Genomic DNA, 23,266 nt, shown 5'->3' with positions numbered 1-23,266 from the left:
GTTGAGGATTTTTGCATGTATGTTCATTAAGGATACCAGCCTATAGTTCTCTTTTTTGTAGTGTCTTTATCTGGTTTCAGTATTAGGATAATGCTGGCCTCAAAGGATGAATATGAAAGCTCTCCTTCCTCTTCTGTTTTTTGGAATACTTTGAGAGGAATAGGTGTTAACTCTTCTTTAATGTTTGGTAGAATTCACCAGTGAAGCCATCCTTTCCTGGACTTTTGTTTGTTGAAAGTTTTTTTATTACTGATACAACTTCATTACTGTTAACCAGTCTGTTCAAGCTTTTCTATTTCTTCTTGATTCAGTATTCTGGAGGTTATACGTTTCTAGGAATTTACCCATTTCTTTTAAGTTGTCCAGTCTGCTGGCATATAATTTTGCATTATATTCTCTTATCGTTTGTATTGCTGTGGTGTCAGTTATTATTTCCTCCTCTTTCATTCTGATTTTGTTTATTTGAAACATCTCTCTTTTTTCTTTTTTTTTTTTTCTTATGAGTCTGGCTACAGGTTCATCAATTTTGTTGATCTTTTCAAAGAACCAGCTCCTGGTTTCATTGATCTGTTCCATTTTTTTAGTTTCCATTGCACTTATTTCTGCTCTAATCTTTATTATATCCTTCTTCCTACTGGTTTGGGGTTTTGTTTGTTTTCTTTTTCTAGCTCCAGTAGGTGTAAGATTAGGTTGTTTGAAACTTTTCTTGCTTCTTGAGGTAGACCTGTATTGCTATAAACTTCCCTTTTAGAACAGCTTTTGCTACATCCCAAATACATTTACAGTTCTACAGTGTACTTACTGAAAAAAATGTAAGTGGACCTGAGCAGTTCAAATCTGTGTTGTTCAACGGTCAACTGTAATAGGAATACCAGAACGGAAGAAGAGAGAGAGAGAACAGAAAGATAACTGGAAAAATATTCAAATATTTGGAAATTAAATAACACAACTCTAAATAACCCACAAGTCAAGGAAGTCTCAAAAATTTTTAAATGTTCCCTAACTAAATGTAAATAAAATCCATATATTAGAAAATATGAAAGGTATAAAATTGATGAACTAAGATTCCACTTTAAAAAAACAGAAAGAGGAAGAATTTAACCCTAAACTAAGCAGAAAATAATAAAATTTAAAAAAAAAAAACAGAAAACAATGAATTTGCAATCAATAAAAGAGAAAAACCAATAAAATCAAAAGGCACACTTTGAAAAGATCAATAAAATTGATGAATGATATCACAACTGAAAGAGGGTTCATCTTTATTGATTCCATGGAAATTAAATAGATAGTAAAGGAACACTTTGAGCAACTCTATGCCTACAAATCTGATGATTAGATGAAATGGACCAACTCCTTAAAAGACATAAACTTAACAAAATTCACACAAGAAGAAATAAGTAATCTGAATATTTTATATCTATTAAATAAATTAAACTAATAATTTATAACTTCCCAAAAAAGAAAGTACAGGGCTCAGATAGTTTCATTGGTGAATTCTATCAAGCATTTAAGAAAGCAATGATGCTAACTTTTGACAATCTCCTCCAGAATATACAAGGAAAGAACTTCTTAATTGTTCTTTAAGGCCACAAAAAACTTAATACCCAAAAAAATAAAATGAAATAAAATAAAGACATCACAAGAAAGTAAAACTGTAGACCAATATCTCTTATGAATATAATGTAAAAATCCTCAATAAAATATTAGTAAATTGATGTCTACAATGTACAAAAAGACTGAGTAAGATTTATCCCAGAATTGCAAAGTTAGTTAGCTTCCAAAATCAACTGATGTTATAAAATACATAAATAAAATAAAAGACAAGAACTACAGATCATCTCAAGAGATGCAGAAAAAGCATTCCACAAAATCCAATATCCATTTATGATAAATTCTTAGCCATGTAGGAATAGAAGGAAACTGACTTCATAATAAACACCTACCAAAAACTTTATATGTGATAAGAACTGGATACTCTACCCTGAAAATTGAGAAAAAGGTAAGCATGCCCTCTCTTACAGTTTGTATTCATTATTGTACTGAAAATCATAACTAATTCAGTTTTTAAAAAAAAAATGAAAGCTACAAAGATGGTATGTGAAACACAAGGTACACAATATTACGATTTCACTAACTACTTTAAATGTATTAAATTATGTTTGTCAAAATATTAACAGTTGCCTCTGTGTGGTAGAATTATAGGTAAATTCTTCTAATTCTTTATATTTTATGATTTATCAAATAGGAATCTATTGCTTTTTTTCTTGGCGCTTAAAATTTATTTATTTATTTATTTATGTACTCGCTCTTTGACATCAGGCTAACATCCCATCGACTTAGTGAAATGCAAAGATGTAGAATATGAATAGCTAAAATTTAATTTACTGTATTTTCTTTAGCACTTATTTTACGACTGTCGGCTAGAAGGCCTTGATTGATAACACAAGGCAAAATTTATGTCACAGTATGCCCTAAAGTTCTGCCTCCTATTTTGGAGGTCTTCTGTTTTAAGTTTACAAAAAAAAAAAAAAATTTAAACATCATACAGTAAAACATCTGAAAGCTACAATTAAAATGTAAGTGGCAAAAAGGACATTTGTCTTGAACCATCGTATTTTGTCAAAAAAACAAAACACAGTTTATTCATAACTCTGTGTATCACCGAGTTAGTCAAAAGAATCTACAATTCACTGCCTCTTACAACATTCAGATTAGTACAACTCAGCTTCCATATATTGCTTCCCATTAGCTCCATTTGTTCTCAGTGAAGATAACCAAGATCTATCAAAAACTTTACACATTTAGAAGTATTAATTTCGGGGCGCCTGGGTGGCACAGCGGTTAAGCGCCTGCCTTCGGCTCAGGGCGTGATCCCGGCATTATGGGATCGAGCCCCACATCAGGCTCTTCAGCTATGAGCCTGCTTCTTCCTCTCCCACTCCCCCTGCTTGTGTTCCCTCTCTCGCTGGCTGTCTCTATCTCTGTCAAATAAATAAATAAAATCTTTTTAAAAAAAAATAAAATAAATAAATAAAATTAAAAAAAAGAAGTATTAATTTCATCCTCCCCATAGTCTTACAAAATACATTTTTTAAATGATTAGAATGAAAAAAATTGAAATTTTTGACTTTTGCATTCTCATTTATGTTTTGATTACATAAAGGTAAAACCAATTATCAGTATGTGAGACTATCAATTATGGGACATTGATTCAGAATCATGTATGACTTGGCATAATGGCCTAAAAAAAGTTCCATTCCCCTTGTTCATTCTCTATGTACCTAGAGAAGCCCCTACAGTCAGTCATGCACACACACAGACACACACACATGTACACACTACACATGTCCCTCTTCTGAGTTCCATGAAAGTCTTACAGCAGATTTTAAGATAAAAAAAACTATCACCAGAAGTTGTAATTTCGGAAAAAAAAAAAAAAAAAAGGAGGAGAAGGGGGAAGAGGAGGGGGGGAGAGAGGAGGAGGAGGAGGAGGAGGAGGAGGAGGAGGAGAAGAAGAAGAAGAAGGAGGAGGAGGAGGAGGAGGAGGAGGAGGAGGAGGAGGAGGAGAAGAAGAAGAAGAAGAAGAAGAAGAAGAAGAAGAAGAAGAAGGAGAAGAAGAAGAAGGAGAAGAAGAAGGAGAAGAAGAAGAAGAAGAAGAAGAAGAAGAAGAAGAAGAAGAAGAAGAAGAAGAAGAAGAAGGAGAAGAAGAAGAAGAAGAAGTTGAAGTTGTTGTTGCAATTCTCTTTTGGTTAAGTTTCTACCAAGTCCCTTGAAATATCTGAGAAAATATTTCTTGAATTGGTATGTGAGTTTCTCTAGGATACTTTGTGGTATGTCTAAACAAAACTGCAGAATAAATCCAAGACATTTCCATAAAATGTGGCTAATTTTACTTAATGGCAATATTTTTTAAATGTGGATAGATTAAAGTGCATAACAAAACAGAAATCTACTAGAAAAAGCTAATCTATAATGATACAGAGCAGAGTAATGCTTGGCTGGGGCTGAATACTGACATGAACTAACCAGGAAAGGCACGACCAAACTTCTTCCGGCGATACAAATGTTCTACATCTCGATGGTAACAGATTTAAATGGATACAGAAATTTGTCAAAACTCATCAAAGTTTATACTTTAAATATGCACATTTTATTGCATGTAAATTATGCCTAAATTAAATATATATATTTTTTTAAGATTTTATTTATTCATTTGAGAGAGAGAGACAGCAAGAGCAGGGGGAGGGGCAGAGGGAGAAGCAGAGTCCCGCTGAGCAGGGAGCTGTACTCCCAGGACACTGGGATGATGATCTGAGCTGAAGGCAGATGCTGAACCAACTGAGCTACCCAGGAGCCCAATTAAGTACATTTTAAAAGACAAACTGCGTGAATTTAAAATATAAAACTTGAAGAACTTCCTTCACCTCTAAAATTCATTTCTTCTGTTGGGTTGCAATATTAACGGAGGCACTACATGAGAAAACACCCTAACACCATAAATTTCACGATTAAGTAGTTAGTGAATGTAAATGTCCCTTCCTGTTCCCTTAATAAATGTTATCACATGAAGTGTAAGAATTTTAAAACTGAAATTCCTGCAAGGATATTAACTTAATCACAAATCAAAATTTTCCATTCTCCTCTTCTTTAGCACAGATTTAACAAATAAAGTGGCTGACTTCAAAGATACCTCCACCTGCCTAACCCAATTCATGCTTTTACACTCTATTTAGGAGTTGCTTCCTCTAGGAAGACTTCTCTGGGCAATTCCATCCCTCCACCTCTTCCTGCCAAGAGAGCGCAGGTATCTCTCCTCTCTGCTGCTGTGTTGGTATCTTTCCACATCACTAATGCATGTTACCATCCGTCTGTCACCTCCAAAGCGTCTGAGACAGGGACTACTGTGTAAGTGGTTTATCATAAGAGTGCTGACAGAGGGGAGTGAGTGAAGAAATATGACAAGACAGGGGAAAAAGCCAGGCATTGGGTCTTAGCTGGATTCTAGCTTCAACCCAATATCCTGGAGAACTCTAGAGCATTACCTGCATCACAGGGTAGGTCCCACTCTAAGAGACCAACCTTTCTCCCCCACACAGCCACTCCCAACCACCAGCCTTCCCCCTCACTCACCCATCAGTCGAAATCAACACCCTGAGGCTGTCCTAAGAAGGAGAATTATCTCCCTAGTGAGAAGGCAAGAAAGAGGCAGCTGTGAGCCAACACCAGCCCTACTCACAGCAACTGGGGGAGAGCCTACCAGACCAGTAAAGGGGATCTGAGATAAACACCAACAATATCCAAGACACCACATAACACTTCACTGTAGTATATATTTAAAATAGTGTGTAAGAACATGAGCTCTTGAATCAGATTGCCTGTAGATGTCAACACTACAGAAAGCTATGCAATTTGGGGAAAATCACTTAGCTTCTCCAAACTGCAGTTCCTACATCTATTAATAGGAATAATGTAATAGCAGTATCTATATCACAGGGCTATCATGAGAATTAAATGAAATAATACATATAAAGTGCTCAGACCAGTGCCTGGAACATAAAAACACGTATTAGTTGTTACTATCATTATTGCTGCTGGGGCTGCTGTTGCTATTGTTGTTGTTATTATTATTATGATGATGATGATCAGATTATTATAATGATCAGATTAAGAGCATTATTATCATTATTGTTGTAATGATCAGATTATTATAATGATCAGATTAAGAGACTATCTTTCTCACTAGATAATGAATCAAACAAACTGACATAGAAGAACTCACCTAACCCTAACAGCTAGCTCTTGCTGTTACTAGTTGATGGCCTGGCATTTACAGCTGAACCATGGCATTCTTTTCCTGAAATTAACTGCACAGGGCACTGATGTCAGAAAAAGTAGCTCTGCGACTGTCAAAAACTAAGACAAAAAAGATCATTCCATGATCTTCTCCAGAACAAAGACAAAACAAGATTACAGCGCAAACAACAAAAATTACCAAACAAGATCTTTTCCCAGCTAACAAGAAAAACAACTGCTTCTTTGTCAATTATAGGCTTAGCCTCAGATTATTTTTCCTGCCTTTTAGGGAAGATTCATTAAAATATCAAATTAACCACCCCACTCCCTGATAACACCCAATTCAGAGCAAACCCTCTTTCCTTGAATATTCCTCAGAAATCACCTGGCACAAGCACAAATCCTATAATAAATCCTTCTTAACACCTTTCTATTGTGAAGCTTCATGGTTGTCCACAGTGTGTGGTCTCCCTCATTGCAATAAGGCAATAAATGAAACTTCATTTGACAACAGATATATATCTAACCATCTTTGACTAGAAGGCTTTGACACAGAGATAATTCATCTGTGTATTCCCAATGCCTAAAATATAGTAGACACTTCATAAGAGTTTTTGAATGAGTGAGTTAACCCCAGATATAAGTTAGTTCCAAAGATCCTGATTGTGTGTAACGGCTGACATGGGTGATTTTCACATTTGCAGTCTGAACAATAATTGAGGAGACACAGATACCTACGGAGCAAAGAACAACGATGTTAGGTAAAATTGAGAAACACGTTTAAAAATCATAGTGCTGGGCATCTGGCCATCAGTAGCAGTAATGGAGAAAGTAAATCAAAGGCTCAGATGAAACTAGGAAATGACAAACTTATAAATAGCACAGATTCTGCAATGACAGATGCCACTACAAATCAAAGAGCCATCATCACCTTGTGTGCACTGTACAAAGTAGGCTCTCTGAGTATTCCTAGGTTGTCACAGTACTCTTGGGAATCAAGTCTGGACTACTGCCATCTTGGTGCAATGCACTTTTGGTCAACCATTGTATACAGGGAAAAGAAAATTGACATCATGACTGGGAACTCCACGTTCTTTGCTCAATAGTAACTTAAACAGGCAGCCGGTCCAGCTGATAGAAAATAATTTAATAAACAGATAGATAAAAATGATGCCAACGACCTGTAGGATATACATATTTTTGGCAGCAGTTGGAAGAAACTCGGATATACACATTATACAACAAGACTCTGTAACATTTCTGGACGGAGTAAGAGAGCTCATCACTCAATTTCCACACTAATTTTTGAAGACCCACTGTGCTTTTTCCCTTCAAGTCTTTGTTAGAGATAAAATGTGATCTACATTGAAGTTTTATCCCTACTAAATCTAACTCGAGGAGACTGTCTCACTGATGACATTATTTTGAAAAGAAATGATTCCTTTTATAGATAGATTTGAAAATTATTGCTGTTTTTCATTTAATAGTATCAGGATGTCAATATCTAATGTAAATCTGCATGTACATTTGGAATAATTTTTTAGAATTATATATGAAGTAATGATATGATGCTTATTTCATGCTTTAAGTTGTCATAGTTTTGACATGAATTCTATATATGCTGTAATTTGGGGCAATGACAATTTTACATCAGAAATACAAGCTTTTTTTTTTTTTTTAAAGATTTTATTTATTTATTTGACAGAGATAGAGACAGCCAGCGAGAGAGGGAACACAAGCAAGGGGAGTGGGAGAGGAAGAAGCAGGCTCATAGCGGAGGAGCCTGATGTGGGCCTTCATCCCAGAACGCCGGGATCACGCCCTGAGCCAAAGGCAGACGCTTAACTGCTGTGCCACCCAGGCACCCCAGAAATACAAGCCTTTTTGTTTAAAAATTACTAAAGAGAGGTTATCATGGAAAAGAAAATTTAAGTAATCGCTATACCCAACATGGGGCTCGAACTTACAACCCTGAGACCAAGAGTCACATGTTCTACTGATTGAGCCAGACAGGTAGTCCCTCAATTTTTAATTTTCTAGAAAATTGATGAGTCCATCAATAAGCAAGTTTCATAAATCAGCATCTCACCTTTTCCTTGTAGGAAACATCCAAAAGCACTAAGGAGAATTTTTAATGCAAACACTATTTCCAATGAAGACAGAATAATCCCCAGTTTCTACACATGAGGGTTATCTAAAGCAGCTGAGGTTAAGGGAGAGGATGGGAAAGAACCTTTAAATTTCACTTCAGAGGGAAATTTTCCTGGTAGAGAACATACCTATAAGTGCTATCAAAATGCATTTGTAAAAGTGAGAGGTTCAAACTGATGTTTCCCAAGTATACCTCTTGATATATATGGAGTGCAAGAACTGGGCTAAAATGAGCTAGTAAATGAAATTCTCGTCAACTGAGTTTGGTTCAGTAAAGTACAGCAGGCAGGCAAAGAGAGAAGAGAAGAGAAGAGAAGAGAAGAGGAGAGGAGAGGAGAGGAGAGGAGAGGAGAGAGAGAGAAAGAAAGAAAGACAAGAAAAGAAAAGAAAAGAGAAAAATACAAAATCAAAAATAAAAGCTACAGACGCAGCCTGCTCTTTGGCAACAGAGAGGAACAGAAATCTTGAATTGTGCACAGCAGTAAAACTGGAATACCACCTTGACCTCCATCTGGCCCTCTCAAGGAATTTCTTGAAAAAACAAACAAACAAACAAAAAATGGCCTTAGGAAAAGTGCAATTCATTGAATATTAAAACACAAAAAGGAACCACAGCAATATCAAAAACATAATACTATAGACTTCAATTTCTGGCCGAGATGGAGTAACAGGAACCAGACTTATTTTCTCACTTTAATCAACCAAAAAACTGGATAAGATATATAAAACAATGGGTTTCAAGACAATGAACATCATGCAACAAAGGGCAGTGATCCCTGAGAGATAGGAAATAAATGAGGTGAACCTTGTGATTTACTGACCGGTTTGCTGTGCTGAGAGAGGTTCCAGTCCACAGCAGAGAGAGAAGCAGCCCAGAAAGAAACAGGTCTGTTCTCTAGGTTAGGGAGACAGAGCTGGGGTTCAGCGATACCAAGGCAGTAGAGTCTATGGAAGAGCATACTAAGGAGCACGCAGCTGCACAGAGAAAGAACTCCAGAGATCTGCAGAAGATCACCTTGCGCATGCCGCGGAGTATTAATCCGTGTGTATGCAGAAGGAAATGGCCAAGGCTGAAGGAAGAGTCATCTGGAAGGGTAAGAGGTAACACTGCCTAGGGCTCACAGAATCCAGGGACGGTGCCTGCTCATACCAGCCAGATTCACAGGGCATCGCGTACAGCACACAAAAGGATCTTACCTCAATCCGCACAAACACTTCTCTGCCATCCAACAAAGCTTCCCCCTCACAAAACTTAAAATCGAGACCTGAAATTTAAAAATGCAATCACAATGCCTAAAATCCATTCAAAGATTACCAGGCATGAAAAGGAGGAAGAAAACATGATCTGTACTGTTGATAACAAAAAAAATCAATCATAATTGACTCAGAACTGACACCTATATTAAAGTTAGAAGAGGACATTAAAACCCTTACTGTAACTGTATTCTAAATTTCCAAACAGTAGGAAAATTATGGACATTTAAAAAGGCCCAAATCAAACTAATAGAAATGAAAACTACTATAACTGAGATGAAAAATGCAATGGACAGGAATGCAGGTCTGGCAGCCATGCATCTGCTTCCTATCTATACTTCTGTCTTCTCCAGAACGTCATATAAATGGGGTCATACACCATGTAGCCTTTTGATTTGGCTTTCTTCACTTAGCAAAATACATTCACGATTCACCAATATTGTTAAACATGTATCATTAAATGGCTTATTCCTTTTTTTTGGTTTGTATTCAATTGTACAGATATACCTAAATTTTGTGTAGGTATTCATCAGCTGAATGATATGTGGGCTGTTTGTGTAATTATGAGGAAACTATTAGAAACATCAACACAGAGATTTTTGTGTAGGCCTTATGTAGATTTTGTGTAGATAGAGACATAGATGTTGGGTAAATACATAGAAACAACTGCTGGATCATATGGTATGTGTATGTTTAATTTCATAAGAAATCACCAAATTATCTTCCAAAGTGGCTGGGTCTTATTTTACATTCACAACATTAATGAATGACAGTTCTAATTATTCTGCATACTAATCACAATTCTTTTTGTTATTCTAATAGGTATATAGTGTTTCTCCTTGTGTTTTTTTTTATTATATTCAATTAGTCTTTAATTTTTTGTAACATGTATTATTATCACAAATTTTTATTAAGCTTTTTATTTTAATTCCATTTGAGTTAACATACAGTGTTAACTTAGTTTCAGGTGTACAATACAGTAATCAACAATTCCAAACATCATCCAGTGCTAATCACGGTTAAGTGTCCTCTTGACCCCCATCACCTATTTCACCCAATCCCTACCCACTCCCCTCTGGTAACCATCAGTTTGTTCTCTATAGTTAACAGTGCTTGTGGTTTTAATTTGGATTCCCCTTATGCAAAATGATTTTGAATCTGTTGAAATGATATTGAATAATTATGTTGAAAACCTTCATATGTATTTTTGCCATCCATATCTCTTTGGTCAAATGTTTATTCAAACCTTCATTTTAATTGAATTTTTGTTTTCTATTTTGAGTTGGCAAAGGTTTTTACATATACTTATTAAAGGTCTTTCATCAGATATATGCTCTGCGAATATTTTCTCCATCTATTTTTCATTTTTGTAACATTTTATGTTACAGAGGAAAATTGGTTTCTTTTTATTTTGATAAATCCCAATTTATAAATATTTTCTTTTGTAGCTTATGGTTTTTGACTCCTGCTTTAAAAAGCTCTGACTCACCCAATGTCACAAAGGCTTTATTCTACTGAGTTTTCTAAGAATCGGTGATATGGCCTTAACCTATAGATAATATTTAAAGCTATGAATACGGAAGTGATCACTTGGGAGACTATTAGATAGTGAAAAAAGAAAGACAAGGACAGTTTCAAGGGATGTGGTAATATTTAATGGTCTGGTAGAGAAGAGTGAATTGGAAAAGATGACTAAAAGAAGAGGCTATTAAAATGGGGAAGAAACTAAGTGAGTATGATGTCACAGAAGCCTAGAAAAGCAAGTGCGGCCGTAAGGAGGGAGGGTCACTTCTGCCAAATAGTGCTCAGAAGTCATATAAGGTGATGGCCTCTCTTGGTAAGGGTCCCTCAAGCAAACACCCATAATGCTAAAGTTGTTGGAAGTTAAGAGTCACAGCTACATTTTAAATGTAAATATTTTACTTGCTTTTAGCTGGAAGTTGAAAAAAATTTGGTAGGTTAAATTTGTCTACACCTCTGCTTTGGTAAAGTCACCAAGGGGAGTCTATAACCCCTACTTGTCTGGATTTACTCAATAACAGTCAGAAACCAGCTGGCCTCATGGGAGGGACGTTTACAGGAATGACCTTCCTAGATTTAAGCTAGAGAGTATACATTGGGCTCATGTTGCTATTATTGTACCTGCTGCCTATAAATTTTTCAAATAACCATTCATCTTCTCTCTGGTCACATGGTCCAAATCCTGCCTGGAGATTTAGTGAACTGTAATCTCTAGCTTCTTTCCTTGTCTTAAAATCATTTCTTTTCATTCCCAGGATTCAAAAGGATAAACAGGAATAATAAAGCTTGTTTAAACCTTACAACCTGTGAATCTGAAATACAAGGTAAAGATCCACTCATTTAGCGAAATAAATCAGCTTCTGTCTCCAATTATGGAACCAGAAAACTATCTTTGAACAGACTAATTCTGTGAGAAAAAAAAAAAAAAGGAACATTAGGAAATTAAGGCTAGTGAAGAAGAGATAAGGTCAATGTACTGAAAGCCTCATAAAGGTTGGGGAATTGCTGGAATAGAAATACTGTAATAAGGAAACTAAAAGGACAGGAAGTGACATAAGACTGAAATGTTTGAAATCAAGATTAGGGAGACAGGAGGGGACTGGTGATGACTATGGGAGCAGGTGGCTGAAAAAGATAGAGGGAAAATTTAAAGTTCAGGAGGTTACAGAAATGGGAGGCCTGGGGCTGGTTAGATCACCTAGGCAGATGTTGAAGTAGCAGTGACAGGAGCGGTCAGGAGGCTAATGAGGATATGGGAAGACAGGTGACCAGGCAGCATGGGAAGGAGGGATTGGAGAAAATGGGCCTGTGTGGTCTGAAGACATGCAACTACCCAGGTTTGGAGAACCTGAACCAAGGGAGTGGGTACCAGCAGAGTCAAAAGCAGAGATCAGTCTTGAGAGCTATCCCAGGATTAAAGTAATAGCAGTTTGGGACTAAGTGAATGGAAAGAATGAGAAATTGGAAACGTCCTAAATGACGTGAGAATTTCTATTTCCAGCAATCAGACTGACTGTGAGGCCTTTAGTCAAGACGGATGACTTAGAACACAAACCAGAGATCTTCAGGTTTCTGCCTTTCTACCATCCCATCTCCTACCTTGCGTCCTCACCAGCGAGCACACACGCATGCACACCTGTCCACACACAGGGTTTAGGACATGAACATTGAGCAGGGAATATCAGGTATCCTGGACTTTAAATAAATTTCTCAAACATTTCCTATGAAAGATATGTATGGTCACTTGGTCTTAGATACTAAACTGTTGTTCAAGAGAATGAGCCACTCAAGAATGGAAAGAGGGAGAGAAAAGGAGAAGGAGGGGAGGAGGAAGGGAGAAAGACTGGCAGGAGGAAGTTTCTGACAACATATTCACAAAGGATGCAAGGGAGAAAAAGAAACTCTATGCATTTCAAAGGCCCAGAAAATGAGGGTTAGATCGGTATTTGAAACAGATGGTGTAATGTTAACAGATGGCAGAGAGAACATAGAACATCTTAAGTCTCATTTTTCATGTGTCCTCTCTATCAAAGAATCCTTAAAACTGAAAATGGAAGAACAAACAAGACAATGAAGTGACTGCAGCCAGCCTGAAGGCTGGAATGTTGATGCACTGAACCAACGTAGGGAAAGTGTTGGGTATGAGTCATGAGTGGCAAGAAGGAAATCTATTGTAAGGCAGTAGAGGAGGTAATTAGGCCAAGTCATAAGTATATGTCAGGTATTGGGAAAAAAAACTCTGAATGCATGTTTGGAAATATTTGGTGTCTCATGATAATAAAAAATCAAATCCACTAAGAATAGCATGAATGAATCAACAAAAATGCCTCAATTTTAATTAAAGACCAAGTCCTGATAATAGGGAGACGACATAATTTTGATATTCTTATCACCGGAAGAAAGAAGGATAAATAGGGAGGAGTTTATACGGCGGGGTGACAGAACAGATACTTGAAAGTATTAGTTACTGATAAAAAGAAGTTGTTCTGACCTTGAGAACTTTTTTTTTTAAGATTTTATTTATTTGACAGAGAGAGAGACAGCCAGCGAGAGAGGGAACACAGCAGGGGAGTGGGAGAGAAAGAAGCAGGCTCCCACCGGAGGGGCCTGACATGGGGCTCGATCCCAGAACACCAGGGTCACGCCCTGAGCCAAAGGCAGACGCTTAACGACTGAGCCACCCAGGTGCCCCTGACCTTGAGAACTTCTTAGGCATGGTACCTATCTGTAGCTTCAGTGCAGGTGAGCTCACAACCGATGTAAACAACCTTTGGGTTTTTCAATCCACCATGCCTTGCCGTCCTATTGTCAGGGCCTGCTGTGCTGGAAGTCATCCTAATGGGTTTGCATTCCTACCACTGTGGCAACTTTGCCTTGTTTGTTTATCGCACTCGTGGCTGCTGCAAGAGATCAAACCCATCCAGAAGGACAACACAGATCTTCCACAAACTCACTGCCCTGAAACTTAATACTTTGTACAAAAGGAGCTCTTGCTATCTTCATTAAAACAGCACATAGTTCAGGTCACTAAACCAGATCCCCCACTCCCAAGATATGGCAAGAACTTAGAGACACTGTCACAGAATTGTTTTAGATAATATGTGAAGAATCATCAAATACACAGTAAGCATCAGAGGTAGAACACTGGCAAAACCCATTGTGAAACCACTGATGCTTCAACCACCGATGACCTCCTAACTGGCAAGTCAAAATGGCTCTTATCAGTCCTCTGCCAAGTGACTCTTGCATTTCCCTTTCCCTTCCTGGCTTCCTGTGTGCCTCAGACCCGTCATTCCCCTACTTTTCAATTTCCTTATCCTCAGTCTTTGCAGGTTCTTTGTCCTCGGTCCACCCTGTGAAATGTTGGCTCCTCCTAAGTTTACATCTTTGATTCTCTTCTTATTTACAGATTCAAATACTAATCCCTTCCAGAAACATCCTACAGACACACCAGAAATGTTTCACCAAAACCCCTCGTCTCAGTCAAGCTGACACATAAAATTAACCATCACAGAATGTTTTCCAGAAACACGAATATAAACACCTAAAGAATCATCTAAGATAATAAAAAATGCTTGACTCAAGGAAGTGAGATATAGATTGGGGTGTAAAGGAGGAAGGGATAACTGTTCTTATTGTCTGTTTTCTGTTTTTCCTTATAAGCCTTGAGAAAACAATCTATTTAAACTGTGTGCATGTTTAACTTTGATGAGAAAATTTTTTAAATAAAAATATACTGCTGATGTTTGCCTGAGCAATTTCAGTAAAGTGACTGGGACAGAAGCCAGACGGAAGGATATAAACAAGATTTATGACAATAAATGGAGACTCACCTTTTTTTTAAATTAATTTAATGTAAAGGGAAGAAGAAAGGACAATAGTCTCAAGAGGATATGGTATCAAAGATCAACATTTTTTAGTTAAAGGAGACAAGAAAAAGGGAAGTTAGTCTAAGAAATGCAAAATAAAATGCATATGCTATAATAAATTAAATTAAACTGATAATGATAAGGAATATTACAATTAATAAGACACATTATAGCTATACACAAAATAGATAAAATAATACCTGAGGTGTAAGAAGAGGAGAGCAGTGTACTGACAGGCCAATAATTATGATAACTGCAAACATTTTCTGAGCAGACATCATGCTAAAAGTTTCCATGTATCACCTTGATTCCCAAAAATAGTCCTGGAAAATATATTTCCTTATCTTCATTTTAACACGGGGAAAACAGAGTCTAACTTCTTCTCTGAAAGAGTCAGGGAAAGTTGTTCTAAGTCAGTGGTTTTTAACCAAGGGTGACTTTGCTCTCCAGGATACATGTGACAATGTCTGGAGACATTCTGTCACAACTGAGGGATGGGAGTCACCTGTTCCTGGTATCCTGTGGGCAGAGGTCACCGGTGCAGCTAAACATCCTACAAAACGCAGAACAGCCCCTCAATCACCCGGCCCAACATGCCAATAAGGCTGCGAGTGAGTAGCCCTAACCTAAATCATTCCTGGAAATATTAGAAGGAGTAAGTGGGAAAAATGTATAAGAAAAGAGACTCAATGGTTGGATCTAGCCATGGTAACTGTTACCCTGTGGATTGTTCATACATGTGCTGGCTCAAAGACGAAAACTGGCCATCAACAGCCAGGTGACAATCTAAGAGGAGATTATTGCATTAATTTTAAATGCCAGGAGAAAAACATGGCAATAGTTGGAAGAAATGTTGGAACACAAGGGAACTGAGAAAATGGAAGGGTAGAGCAAGGAAAATGTGATTCTGGGAATACAGTCAAAAAGTTAAAAAAAAAATAAAATTTCATGAATATTGGTCATATGAGGTCACCACACTTTAAAATAGGAAACAGGATGTCTTAACAGACATACAGGGATGGTGGAATAAAATTGAAGGAGTTCATGCTGGATTCTGTTTATTTCTTCAGAGAAGAAAGATTCCAGAATTCTGCAAAAATAAGGGGAGAAAAGATTGGGTAAAGCCAAAAGGAGAAAAATGAAGATTAGGAACACTTACTATAGGTGAAGGAGAAGGAAAAATTTTTGAGCAAGTAAATTCTGTAAACCTTTGAGGGTTCAGCTGAGTATAAAAAGCTGAAGGATACATTAAAAAGGAGTCATAGGATTTTCTCTATTGGCCATTTGGAGTAACAAGAAACATACTTAACTTCATACCACAAACAACTAAGAACTGGGCAAAATATACAAGACAATTGCCTGGTAGAATTTTCTGGATCATAAAAGAGATCCTAAGCAGAGCAAAAAAGCTTGTAAAACTGAACAAACAAAGATCAGAGTTTGGGGAGAATAAGGTGGCTGGAAGTTGTGGAGCAGAGAAGGAAACTAGGAAAGAAGGAGGAAGAGGAAGAGGGGGAGAGAGGTGGGGGAGGGGAGATGGAGGGAGTGGTTGAGGAGGAGGAATAAGAAGAAAAAATGCAAAAGCAGGAGAAGTCATCTAGAAATTTGCATAAATTCCTTGAATATGAGCTGAGGGCTGATTTGAGGGGGAGTTTTTTCTATTTAATAAAAATATTCAATGCTGCCAAAAAGTATAAAAACACAGTCAGAATGGCAGTACAATACAAAGTACTCTCTCCTAATTTATCTTTTACATCTTTCTATGGCTCATACACGCAGTAAACACTTCACAGTACATCAGGTGAGAAGCTTCTGCAAAGTCTGCTGGTGGTGTTCTCCGTGCCCTGGATGTAAAGTTTAATCTGTACAGAGACTAATGTGAAGCAATCTACAGGTTTATCAGGCCCCACTTCAGTTTCTGGGGTGGGCCTCCGGTCTGGCACCTTAGTGGTTCAAAATGTATAGAGCTGCAGAATATTCTCAAGTCCTGGATATTTAGGTGTCTGTCGATCTCGGCCTCACTGTGCCGATAAGGGGAATCTTCCTTAGAAGATGTTTTTAAGGGAAAATTTTCGTTTCTTTGCTTGTCTTTCTTTTTAAAATTGGGAAAACTTTTCCTTTCTTGTTCACTCTCCTTTGGCCTCTGTTTCATCTGCTGCACCTTCTGGGCCATGTTAGCTCTTCTGTCCTCTCGAATATGCTGCCACAGAACACTCTCGCTGTTCTCCAGAGTACCCTGCATTTTAGAGGATAGTTCTGTAGCGCTGTTGCCTGCCCAGTTTTCTGCTTCTAGGCCTATCCCAACCCCACTGCATTTTTCAGTCATTATTTTGGTTGGCGAATGATCAAAAGCTGGACATAAGTCTGCCTTAGAAAGTTCTTTCCGCCGTTTCTTGATGCTTTCTAATTGCAGTAGATGTGTAACAGGACTTCACATCTTCTAACAAGAACTACACACTGAATCCTGTTTCTTTAAACAGCATCTTTGGTCGTCTTTTGTTGGCCAGTATTGGGTACATTTAACAGAGTCCTTCTCCAAACTCAGTTTAACATGACAACTGCTTGGGTCTTTTGCTGCCAAACCACGTAGGAATGGCAATGTGTCCTAGGAAGTGGCCCCTGTGTTAAGATGTAACTCTTCTGTGCCTCTTCTATGGCAACTTAAATTGGCATTAATACAATCATTTTCAGCATTCTGCAGTTTAACATGACTGTGATCGTAGGGGTTTAGATCTCTGTATCTGTTTCAATTTCCGTTTAGTGGAACCTTGGCCATTCTATGAGGACAGCCATGGGACTCACTGCAAATTTCCAAGTACAGAGATTCTGAGCATCCAACTGCTCAAACTCCCGCTGGACAGTGGCAGACACGGTGTTGGGAGCAAGCTGGTGGAGAGCAGCTCGGGCCCCACATGACCCAGGGAGAGCTGCTGCGGGCTAAGTGGTACATGTGGAGAAGTGTAGGATTAAATTTCATGAGGCAGGTAATGAACCATGAGAGACTGTGGACTCTGGGAAACAAACTGAGGGCTTCAGAGGGGAGGGGGGTGGGGGAATGGGCTAGCCCGGTGATGGGTAGTAAGGAGAGCACGTATTGCATGGTGCACTGGGTGTTACACACAACTAATGAATCATCGAACTTTACATCAAAAACCAGGGATGTACTGTATGGTGACTAACATAATATAATAAAAAAATATTAATAAAAAAAAAAAAAAACAAAGACTTGTAAGATAAATAATTCCCAGAGCTCCTGCACATTCCATCATCTAGAGGGCAGAGCACTTGGGAAACATCTGGGGCATCCAGGAAAACCTTCCCAGGTGGGTCCAGCCATCGTTCTCTGTCCCTCAGTACAAGTAAAGAGATGATGATTGGTTGGTAGGTAGGGAGTTAGAAATAAATAAAGATATATATATATATATATTAAACCTGATGATGATTGGTTGGTAGGTAGGGAGTTAGAAATAAATAAAGATATATATATATAGATATATATATAGATATTAAACCTATAAGCACTTGGAAAAAATGGTCAATATCATTAGTCATCAAGGAAATAAAAATTAAAATCAAAATAAGATACCATTATATACCCATTAGATGGCTAAATTGAAAGGACTGACATACCAAATGTTAGAAAAAATGTGAAGCAATGGAACTATCATACTTTTCTGATGGAAATATAACACTTCTCAACTATAATTTTAGAAAACTGTTTGGCATTTTCATATTTGAGTATATGCCAATACTATAACCCAGCTATCTCACTTCTAGGATTTACACTATAGGATGAAAACATACATCCATTCAGAGAATTGTAGAGGAATTTTTATAGCAATTTTTTCATAGTCAAAACCCTGCAACAATCCACATGTTCATCGACTGGTGAATGGATACACAATTTTGGCATGGCCAAACAAGAGAGTTCTATTTAAGTATAAGAAGGAACAAATTGCTTATATACCCAACAGCATGGATGAAACTTACAGACATTATTCTAACCAAAAAAAGGAAATCACAAAAGAGTACATACCACATAATTCCATTTTTATGAAACTCTGGACGGTCTATATGAAATTGTAATATATAGTGACAGAAAGTAGATCACTGGTTGCACAGAGTCAGGAAGAAGAAATTGCCCAGGAAGAGGACAAGGGACTTGGGGATGATAAAATCGTTCTATACCTCAATTGTGGGGATGGTTACATGAATGTATACGTTTGTCAAAACTCATCAAACTGTTCAATTAAAATGTATAATTTTTATCTATGTAAATTATACTCCAAAAAAGTTGATAAAAGGGGCGCCTGGGTGGCACAGCGCTTAAGCATCTGCCTTCGGCTCAGGGCGTGATCCCGGCGTTATGGGATCGAGCCCCACATCAGGCTCCTTTGCTATGAGCCTGCTTCTTCCTCTACCACTCCCTCTGCTTGTGTTCCCTCTCTCGCTGGCTGTCTCTATCTCTGTCGAATAAATAAATAAAATCTTTTAAAAAAAGTTGATAAAAGAGAGAGAGAGCATTCAATTGTGCTAAAATTGAGAGGACGGCCCTGCCAATATAATCAGAATCTTACCAAAAGCTTCATGTATCCCCACTGTCAAGAACAGAAGCCATTTCTAGGCTGTTTAATCATTTAAAAAGGGGTAGGGGGTAGGGACAAGCAGATACTATGTGCCTGCTGATAAAAGTATATCTATGAAATGCTCCTTCCAATTAATTAATTAATTTCAATCTGATCAAGTCTCTAGATTTAGCAATAGGCAGGAAATGCAATGGACAGAGAAATGAATACATTTAACAGACACCATGGGGACACATGGCAACATCCAAACTGTAGGAAACACCAAAAAAAAAAAAAAAAAGAAAAAAGACAGGGTGTTCAGAAGTAGAGGGGAAAACATCTAGATTAATCTCTAGATTAACAGAGAATTCAAAGATGGATCATGCAGTCACAGTTATAAACTTTATGTGGATCCCTATTTGAACAAATTTTTTTAAAAATCCCTTATAGGACAATAGGTGAAATGTGAACACCATTTGATAATATTAAGGAATTATCATTAATTTCTTAGCTGTGAAAATAGTATTGTTAAATTAAAAATATTTATCTTAAAGAGACATATTCTTAAACATTTATACATGAAATTATATAATGACTGGGATTTGATTAAATATAATCTGGGTGGGGAGAAGAGGATAAGAGTAAAAATAAACAGGATTGGTCATAGATTGATGGATACATTGAGTTATTATATCATTCTCTGTTTGTATATATTTAAAATTTGGCGATAATATAATAAGAATAGTTAGAAAGGAAAGTGATGACCACCACAGCTGTGAGGATTCAGTAGAAACAGGCTCAGAGGAAGAGTGTGACGGATCCAGCTAGTTGCCTGGCCAATATATATTAGCCCCTTTTCTTGAGTACGTCAATTAGAACAGACTAGGCTATGTTGCAGTAACAGACCACAAATCGCAGTTTAACAAAAGTTCCTTTCTTGTTCGTACCAGATGTAGCACGTGGACTGGCAAAGGGGACCAGGCTGATCAAGGCTCCACACTCTTGTAGGTGTGCTGTCTGGAACACACTCTCTGCATGACCTTGGCAGGTAAGGTAAAACGGAAGAAACTTAAATGATTTTTTTCTTTTTTTAAGCAAGCGCCAGGCCCAAGGTGACTCCAGGATCAAGAGTCACACACTCTACTGATTGAGCCAGCCAGGTACCCCTTAAATGAATTTTTTACTTTCTCGTTTACAAGTGACCTATGTCACTTTTTTTTACATTTCACGGGCCAGACTGATCATATGGCAAGGAGGCTGAGGAGTACAGGCTTCACCGTACCCAGAAGGGCAGAAGAATCAGATGTGGTAATCGCTGGTAAGATCTACCACACATACCATAGAAGCACAGTTTTTTTCCTGGCTGAGAACATGCTCAGCTTTAACTATTCAACTTTCCACACTCCCAGGCAGCCAGGATTGGCCAAGTGACACGAAGCTGACATCTGAGAAGTTTCACCAGGAAAGCCTGATGAAGGAGGCAGGCTCAGCACATTTCCTTTGGCCCCTAGAGCTCCTATTCTTCCAACCAGGAAAATGGGCGCTATGCCTGAGGACATTGCAACCATACAGACAGAGCCATATACTGAAGATGGTGGAAGAGCAGCTAGAAGTAGCTTTAACTCCTCGATAACTTGCTGAATAGCCAAAATATTCCTCACCACCTCCAGAATACTTTACAGACGTCTTAATGTAGACAGACAGACAGATGGATGGATAGGTAGGTAGCAACTGAACCAGACTTTATTAAACCATTATACCAGGCTTTTGCTGTTTTATTTTTAATAATACGCAAAGATTCTTCCAGATTCAACAGAGGAGGTCGAGGAACAAAAGATTCTTATTGTTTTCCCTTTTTAATTACGTAATTTAGGAACTCTAGTAGAAAAACAAGTAATCCCAACTTAATAAGTAATTAATAACAAATTTGAGGAGAGAGTTAACTATGTGGTCACTTAAGGGCAAGACCTACTACAGCTGATGAAGGGAAGGAGGAAGTGCATGATGCACAGAATATTCTTGCTTCCTGGGGGAATGACAGGGCCACAGGAAGCAGGCAGGTCATGGAGTGCCACAAAAAGACTGCTTGCTCGCACAGGGTCACAGTAACATCTCAACAACCACTGAACGATAGCAAATTTTCATCACTCTCTGGGTTCTTGAATGATGGCCTTGTATACAGGACCCTCAGGGTTCACAGCCTTTTGATGAATGAGTATCCCATATGATAACTTCTCCAGTTTATCACCCTCCTCAAGACTGGGAGATGTTTATCAAGCTTAACAGACTGACTGTTGACCCTCCTAACAAGAATATAACTTTCAAATATAATACTTATATATCCTAAACACAAGTAACTCAACTTCCCATCAATATTCCGTGCTCTTGAGAAAATGATAGACCTTAAAAGACCTTTTAACGGGTAAAGGAAGCCCAGAACACAAGCTCAGGCTTTTTCCCTCCTCCTACTTTGACAACTAAAATAACTAGAAACATACAAATCAATTTCAACCAAAGACCAACAAACAAATGGAAACCGAAATTGAAAAATAATTCCCTTCATAATAGCATCAAAAGGAATAAAATACTGAGGAATATATTCAACAAGGGAAACGTACGTAGGGCCTGTATACTGAAACCACATGTTTAACTGCAAGAAGTCAACGACAATCTAAATAAATGGAGAGATATTCCATGTTTACAGGAGACTTACTATTGTTAATATGACAATTCTCCTCAAATTGATCTATAGATTCAATGTTAACTCTATCAAATTCCCAGGAGACTTCTTTGCAGAGATGTATAAGCTGACCCTAAAATTTATATGAAAATGCAAAGAACTTAAAATAGCCAAAACAATTTTCTTAATAAATCTTTTTTAAAAAAAACTCCTGTTTTATTTTATTTTTTAAATTTTATTTATTTAACATAGAGAGAGAAAGAGACCACAAGCAGGGGGAGTGGCAGAGGGAGAAGCAGGCTCCTTGCTCAATCAATGGATGCAACGTTCAATCCCAAGGTCCCGGGATTATGACCTGAGCCAAAGGCAGATGTCCAATCAACCAAGCCACCCAGGCGCCCCCTAGCCAAAACAATTTTTAAAGCGCAAAGTTAGAAGATTTACATTACCCAATTTCAAAACTTACTACAAAAATCACTATTAAATCACAAATTTAATCTCATCAAAAATATACACACTCTTCAAAGACAACACTAGGAAACTGAAATTAACATAGCAGACTGGAAGAAAATATTTGCACATCACATATCTAACAAAGAACTCGTATCCAGGATATATAAAGAACCCTTACCAACTAAATTTTAAGAAGACAACACAATTTAAAAGTGGGCAATACATTTCACCAAAGAAGATATATAAATGACTAGACATTTATCCCAAGAAGATGTATAAATGACTATTAAATACATGAAAAGACATTCAACATCATTAGTCATTAGAGAAGTGCAAACTGAAAACACAATAAGAAGGTTATAATAAAAAAGACTGACAATGCTAAGCATTGGCAAAGATATGGAGACAATTGTGACACTCGTAACACTCTGGTTGGATACAAAATGGAACACCACAAAATGGTAACACTTGTCAGATTCTTGAAAAGTTAATCACATACTTAGGATACAATGCAGTAATCCCACTCCTAAGTATCTACTCAAGAGAAATGAAAACATATGTCTACAGGAAGACTTGAACATGAATATTCATAGAAGTATTATTCAAAATAACACTGGAAACAATCCAAATGCCCATCAATGAGTGAACAGATAAAAGGAATGTGAAACAGCTGTACAATAGAATACAATTCAGCCTTAAAAAGAAACTATGGATACATTCTACAACATGAATGAATCTCAAAACCATTATGCTAATTGAAAGCAGCCAGACACAGAAGACTTCATATTATATGGTACCCATTTATATGAAACCCCTTAAAAGGCAAATCTATATACAGAGAAAGCACATCAGTGATCGTCCCAGGGCTGGGGACTGACTACAAACAAGCACAGAAACTTTTAGGGGTGATGCAAATATTCTAAAACTGGACTGTGATGATGATTACCAACTCCAATGAACATACCCCAAATTACTATAAT

The 23,266-nt window shown here is 37.5% G+C and overlaps 1 pseudogene; it reads right to left on the bottom strand.

Annotated features, from left to right (window-relative positions):
* Positions 1-16,476: 16,476 nt before the first annotated feature.
* LOC113261953 (tyrosine-protein phosphatase non-receptor type 2-like) overlaps positions 16,477-23,266 on the bottom strand; it is a 40,678-nt pseudogene continuing 33,888 nt past the window's right edge.

Source organism: Ursus arctos, unplaced genomic scaffold (genome assembly GCF_023065955.2).
Source record: "Ursus arctos isolate Adak ecotype North America unplaced genomic scaffold, UrsArc2.0 scaffold_5, whole genome shotgun sequence".
Classification (NCBI taxonomy): domain Eukaryota; kingdom Metazoa; phylum Chordata; class Mammalia; order Carnivora; family Ursidae; genus Ursus; species Ursus arctos.
Note: the sequence above shows the minus strand (reverse complement) of the source record. Positions and strands in the feature narration are given on the sequence as shown.